The sequence below is a fragment of the Electrophorus electricus genome, chromosome 19 (genome assembly GCF_013358815.1).
Source record: "Electrophorus electricus isolate fEleEle1 chromosome 19, fEleEle1.pri, whole genome shotgun sequence".
NCBI lineage: Eukaryota > Metazoa > Chordata > Actinopteri > Gymnotiformes > Gymnotidae > Electrophorus > Electrophorus electricus.
Window position 1 is genome coordinate 16,086,927 of NC_049553.1, and position 7,500 is coordinate 16,094,426.

Here is a 7,500-nt window from a genome sequence, read left to right on the forward strand (position 1 = left end):
CTAAAACCATCAACTCACATGCTGAATCTTTGCTGGTCTGTCACTCACCATTCCTACCCACTCAAAATGACTTTTACTGCATTTAGCTAACACTTTTATCCAAACTGAACACAACTGAGGTTTAAGGGTCTTGCTCGGGGGCTCAACAGTGGAAACCTGGCCATGGTGGGACTTGAATTGGAGACCTTCTGATGACTAGTCAAATACTTATCCTCATCACCTACAATACTTCTCCCATCCACTCAAACCTCGTCATGCCACCTCCTATTGGCTGCCTGACACTGTTCATATTACCATATTACTATAAAGGACAGACTATACAACACAATCTGACAGCTGTACCCTGGGGCTTATGTAGCTTGTACCCCAAACCCCAGCCATTAGCTGCTTTGTGTTTTAGCAGCGACCTTTGACTAGACGTCAGTGGTGTGTTAATATTCAATGAGTTGATGCGCCACTGTCTGAAGCAGCTTTGCATTTTCCCAGGACAGACCAGCTTGCCATTCATGAACTTAGTCTGTTGCATGGCAACCAGCGAGCCAGCGCTACAGAACCGCGCTGCAGTTGTTCGTCATTGTTTTACCTTACACTCAGTGGACCTTCACAATCTGTCATTTTAATGATGATATTTACAGAGGTAACACTATCTTGGCCCAGTGTATAAAAGCCCAGTGAGCAGATAAAGACCAAGCCATGAGCCAGGCTGTTCTAGGTTCTACATTTATAAAGCTCGTTTCCCATTTTTAAAAAGGAAAGGGATTAAATCACTAGGGGCTGTTTGTTCATTTTTGCCGAAGTGCTCAAGTGAAACAACACCCAGCATCTGGCCTGCCAGGATGGAGCAGGCACGTGAGCACCTGCCTGGTCTGGGCATTCTGTTTTCACCAGAGTACCTGAGCACCAGAACGCCAGAGCACCTGAGCACCAGAGCAACCTGTAAACCTGCTGGGATTGACTGGCCATTGTCTGTTATTCTATACCATTATATTGTGTTGTTTTGTATGGTATTGTGATATATTATATTGTACTATACTGTACTGTATTGTAGTATATTGTATCATATTGTACTGTACTGTATTGTGTTGTATTTTATGGCATTGTATTGTTGCATTGTAGTATATTGTATTGTAGTATATTGTATTGTGTTGTATTGTACTGTATTGTGTTGTATTATATTGTACTGTATTGTAGTATATTGTATTGTGTTGTATTGTACTGTATTGTGTTGTATTGTAGTATATTATATTATATTGTAGTATATTGTATTGTGTTGTATTATGTTGTACTGTATTGTAGTATATTGTATTGTATTATATTGTAGTATATTGTATTGTGTTGTTTATACTGTATTGTGTTGTATTGTATTGTAGTATATTGTATCGTGTTGTTTATACTGTATTGTGTTGTATTGTATTGTACTGTATTGTGTTGTATTGTAGTATATTGTGTTGTATTTAGTATATTGTATTGTATTATATTGTAGTATATTGTATTGTGTTTATACTGTATTGTGTTGTATTATATTGTAGTATATTGTATTGTGTTGTTTATACTGTATTGTGTTGTATTGTATTGTAGTATATTGTGTTGTATTTAGTATATTGTATTGTATTATATTGTAGTATATTGTATCGTGTTGTTTATACTGTATTGTGTTGTATTGTAGTATATTGTATTGTGTTGTTTATACTGTGTTGTGTTGTATTGTATTGTAGTATATTATATTGTATTGTAGTATATTGTATTGTGTTGTATTATGTTGTATTGTACTGTATTGTAGTATATTGTATTGTAGTATATTGTGTTGTATTGTATTTAGTATATTGTACTGTATTGTGTTGTATTATATTGTACTGTATTGTAGTATATTGTATTGTATTGTGTTGTTTATACTGTATTGTGTTGTATTGTATTGTAGTATATTGTATTGTGTTTATACTGTATTGTGTTGTATTGTATTGTAGTATATTGTAGTATATTGTATCGTGTTGTTTATACTGTATTGTGTTGTATTATAATGTATCTCATTCTACATTGCAGCACTGACCCTCGGTTCTGGCAGTGTCTGTTATGGGTATTTCTGGACTCTAACCTATTTGTTCTATCTAAATACCTTTCTGAGTAGACAACTAAAACAGTCTTCTAAGTCTGGACAGGAGTGTCACCTAAATAAATGTAAAAGAAGCTTCCCAGGAGCAGGTCCTCCCAGCTCATCCATGACCCATGTGCGCTCACCATAAGAGATTTCACTCTATCCAAACCTTCATATGCATTAAAAAATAAAAGTGCTTTATAAATGTACTGTATGTCCAAGACAAAGTTGTTGTCATCTTACTTTTTGAACACTGCAATCTGTGTGCTAACTATATCATTATCTGCGATGGACACTATGCATTACAGATCTTCAACATTCTATAGCACCCAACCATGTCCCCAACACAACCACACCCCTTAGTCAGGTCCCACCCCCAACACAACCACACCCCTAGTTCTGCCACGACCCCAACACAACCACACCCCCTAGTCAGGTTCCACCCCCAACACAACCACACCCCCTAGCCCTGCCACGCCCCAACACAACCATACTGCCTAGTCCTGCCACGCCCCAACACAACCACACCCCTTAGCCCTGCCACGCCTCAACACAACCACGCCCCCTAGTCCTACCACGCCCCAACACAACCACACCCTCTAGCCGCCACGCCCCAACACAACCATACCCCCTAGCCCTGCCACGCCCCAACACAACCACACACCCTAGCCCTGCCAAGCCCCAACACAACCACACACCCTAGCCCTGCCAAGCCCCAACACAACCACACACCCTAGCCCTGCCAAGCCCCAACACAACCACACCCCCTAGTCCTACCACGCCCCAACACAACCACACCCCCTAGCCCTGCCACGCCCCAACACAACCATACCCCCTAGCCCTGCCACACCCCGAACACAACCACACCCTAGCCCTGCCACGCCCCAACACAACCATACCCCCTAGCCCTGCCACGCCCCAACACAACCACACCCCTTAGCCCTGCCACGCCCCAACACAACCACACCCCCTAGCCCTGCCATGCCCCAACACAACCATGCCCCCGAGTCCTGCCACGCCATGTTGCCCTGGAGAGAGAGTGACAGCAGAGGTGAATGTGGCCAATAATCTGCAATAATTTCGGTTCTCTCAGCCTGGTATCCATTTGTAGGGCCAGAGTTACTAAGGTCATGTCAGGGTGTTCAGCGCTGTAATGGACCCTGAGGCCGGTTACTGTCTCATTTTCCTCAGGTGTTGTGCTGGAAATCACAGTTACTACACACATCAGTTACTATAGACAACAACCTCAGTTATTACACATCACAAGCTTAGTTGCTATACAAAAACTCAGTTACGATCCTGTTTCAGTAAACAAACAGTAAAAATGCTGCCTGCATTTATATATAAACTAAAACATCTTTGCAATTCCTGCTCTCAACAATCTCATTAAAAATCCCACTTACAGGCACTAATATAATTAGACTTCCCACCCCCAACTTCTCTGTCCTTATTTCTGGAGCCATAAAAAGAGCACATGTATTATTGTAAACGACCCAGAAGCTGCATGCCCATTGTCTGCAGGGCCACACACACCTGAGCTCTGTTATATGGGTTACAGACAACGTTATGCATGTGTACATGTGCTAAATGTACTGTGTGTGGCACTATAAAACACTTCATTTACAGCATTTATCTGACACTTGTATACAAGTCTGACTGAGTACAACTTGAGGGTTAAGGGTCTTTCTCAGGGGCCCAACAGTGGCAACAGTGGGGCTTGAACCAGCAACCTACCAATCACAAGTCAAGTACTTTAACCACTGAGCTACCAGATCACGCACCTCTCACTACACACCTTACCCCTCACATCACGCACCTCTCACTACACATCTTACCCCTCACATCACACACCTCTCACCACACACCTTACCCCTCACATCACACACCTCTCACCACACACCTTACCCCTCACATCACACACCTCTCACCACACACCTTACCCCTCACATCACACACCTCTCACCACACACCTTACCCCTCACATCACACACCTTACACTCCACACCTCACACTACACACCTTACCCCTCACACCAAACACTTCTCACTACACACCTTATGCCTCACATCACAGACCTTACACTCCATACCTCCACTACACACCTTACCCCTCACAGCACACACCTCACTACACACACATCACACTACACATCTTACCCCTCACATCACACACCTTACACTCCACACCTCACACTACACACCTTACCCCTCACACCAAACACTTCTCACTACACACCTTATGCCTCACATCACAGACCTTACACTCCATACCTCCACTACACACCTTACCCCTCACAGCACACACCTCACTACACACACATCACACTACACATCTTACCCCTCACATCACACACCTCTCACCACACACCTTACCCCTCACATCACACACCTCTCACCACACACCTTACCCCTCACATCACACACCTCACCACACACCTTACCCCTCACATCACACACCTCTCACCACACACCTTACCCCTCACATCACACACCTTACACTCCATACCTCCACTACACACCTTACCCCTCACAGCACACACCTCACTACACACACACATCACACTACACATCTTACCCCTCACATCACACACCTCTCACCACACACCTTACCCCTCACATCACACACCTCTCACTACACACGCCTTTCACCACACACCTTACCCCTCACACCACACACCTTAAACCACACACCATTTACCTGTGCCGCTTGTTCTCATCCCCTGGGCTTTCAGCCCAGCTACAAGTTGTGGTGTGTCGTGAACTTAAAGCACTCCCCAGTAACAGATATGAGGCACAGATGATGCATGGCTGTGCTTTGGTTTGTCTCGTTGGATTATCATCTTGTTGGTTAAGGTAGGCTCTGAGTTCACTTACCTTTGTTTTAGATTCTGTGAAATTCAAAGCTTGTTGTCTAAACCTAGTTGTTAGTTGCTTGGTAGCTCACTACACTCACTACAGGTGTAGTTTTGCCCTGACCTTAGGTGCGAATTGAGGGGCGGGCTCAGCACTTATTGAACTGAGTTAAATTAGGACGACTCCAACATCTGGAGAAGGTTTGGTGGTATTCTCAATCAGTTCATCTACATCTCACCTACAGGACTTCACAAACTCAGCTAAGTATCTTCTCATATTATCTCAATCCTTTATTTCATACATCCACAAATCAAGCATCTGAAAGGTGCTTCACAATTCCTGTCCACAAATCCCACAGATCTCCTCGACACAATCATAGACGTCGCAATCTCAGCAACCTCACTGACTCACAATGCTTCACTCCATCACATATCGTGGTGGCAGCAGGGCTGTGGAACTGCCAATCTGCTGTCCAGAAGGCTGACTTCATCTCAGCATTAGCATCCCTCCACTTCCTACACTTCCTGGCTCTGACATGGATCACCCCTGAGAATTCGGCGACTCCGGCTGCCCTGTCCTCTGCCTTTCCATCCACACATTCTCCGAGGCGTCTCAGCAGGGGTGGTGGCACAGGTTTACTAATGTCTCCAGAGTGGCGTTTCACTCCACTTTCCTTCTCTACTCTTTCCATCTCCTCTTTTGAATTTCATGCCATTACAGTGTCTTTCTCCACCAAACTTCTTATCATTGTTATCTACTGCCCTCCAGGTTCCCTAGATCACTTCATTGATGAGCTCGACATCCTTCTGAGTCAATTCCCCATTGAAGGAAATCCACTCATTCTCTTTGGTGACTTCAACCTTCCATCAGACAAGCTGCATTCCTCCCACATCTTTCCACTGCTGAAAGCATTTGACCTCACCCTCAACCACTCTCCTCCGACTCACAAAGCGGGCAACGTTCTGGTCCTGATCATCACCCGTACCACCACAACATCGGATATTGCAGTCAGCCCCCACCACTTCTTGGACCATCACTCTGTTCCCACCCCTCCAACCAACATGTATTCCCCAACATCCAACTCTCTGACTTCTTTTTCTCCTCTCTCCACAGATGAAATTCTTCAACTCCTGACTTCCAGCAATCTGACTGTCTGCTGGATCCAATTCCTTCTGCTCTGTTCCAGACAATCGCAAGAGATCTGCTTCCTTTCATCTCTGTCATCAACAACTCCTTATCTTCTGGATACGTGCCTACTGCATTCAAAACCATCAGGGTGGTACCAATCCTCAAGAAGACCACACTTGACAGTCCCAGCGTTACCAACTACAGACCGGTATCACTTCTCTCTTTCCTCTCAAAAGCCCTTGAACGAGCAGTTTATAATCAATTGTCTCTGTTGCTCACCCAGAACCAGCTGCTTGATCCCAATCAGTCTGGCTACAAACCGGCACATTCTACAGAAACAGCCCTCATAGCGGTGACTGAGAAACTTCATGCCACTAAAGCTGCCAAACAGTCATCTGTTTTGATTCTTATAGACCTTTCAGCAGCCTTTGACACAGTGAACCACAACATTCTTCTCTCTTCAGGCTTGGTGTGACTGGATCTGCTTGGAGATGGTTTCAGTCCTATCTGGATGGACAGTCCTATCAGGTGACATGGAGAAGATCCAAACCGTGTGACTCTCCACTGGTGTTCCACAAGGCTCAGTATTGAGCCCTCTTCTCTTTGCATACTCGTTCTCTTGGTGATGTAATATCTTCTCATGGTTTCTCCTACCACTGCTTTGTCTATGACGCTCAATTATTTCTTTGTTTTCCACCCTCTGACATGCAGGTCTTCAGACGTATCTTGGCATGCTTGACTGACATCGGGTCATGGATGACAGCCCACCACTTGAAGCTCAACCCCAGTAAAACTGAGCTTCTGTTCATCTCAGGTACTCCCAACCCTCACCATGACCTCACTGTTTCCTTTGAGAACTCCCTGGTAGCACCATCTGAAGCTGCCCGTAGCCTGGGCGTAACTTTGGACAACCAGTTGTTGTTCTCAACTCATGTTTCTAATCTAATCCGGTCTTGCAGATTCCTCCTTTGCAACATACGAAGGATTCGACGCTTTCTTTCACGGGAAACTACCCAGGTGCTTATGCAGTCTCTTGTGATCTCAAAGCTAGACTACTGCAACTCGCTACTTGCTGGTCTTCCTCTAAGAGCAATCAAACCTCTACAACATGTTTAGAATGCAGCAGCACGACTGGTCTTCAATCTTCCGAAGTTCACACATGTTACTCCACTGCTGTGCTCCCTTCATTGGCTCCCTGTAGCTGCATGCATCAGATTCAAAACCTTGATGCTTGCCTACAAAGCCAAAAATGGACCAGCCCCTTCATACATGAGGTCAATGGTCAAAGCCTGATCCGTACCTCGAGTACGGCTCGGCTTGAAATGCCATGCTTCAGGCCTCATGGACGACAAGCATGGAGACTATTTTCTGTCCTGGCTCCAAGATGGTGGAATGAACTCCCACTTGCTCTCCGGACAGCAGAGTCCC

General features: G+C 44.9%; 1 protein-coding gene across 1 annotated transcript in view; it reads right to left on the reverse strand.

Annotated features, from left to right (window-relative positions):
- Positions 1 to 7,500, reverse strand: part of esyt2b (extended synaptotagmin-like protein 2b) — a 46,714-nt gene that overhangs the window by 14,087 nt on the left and 25,127 nt on the right. The gene's annotated exons all lie outside the window — the stretch shown is intronic.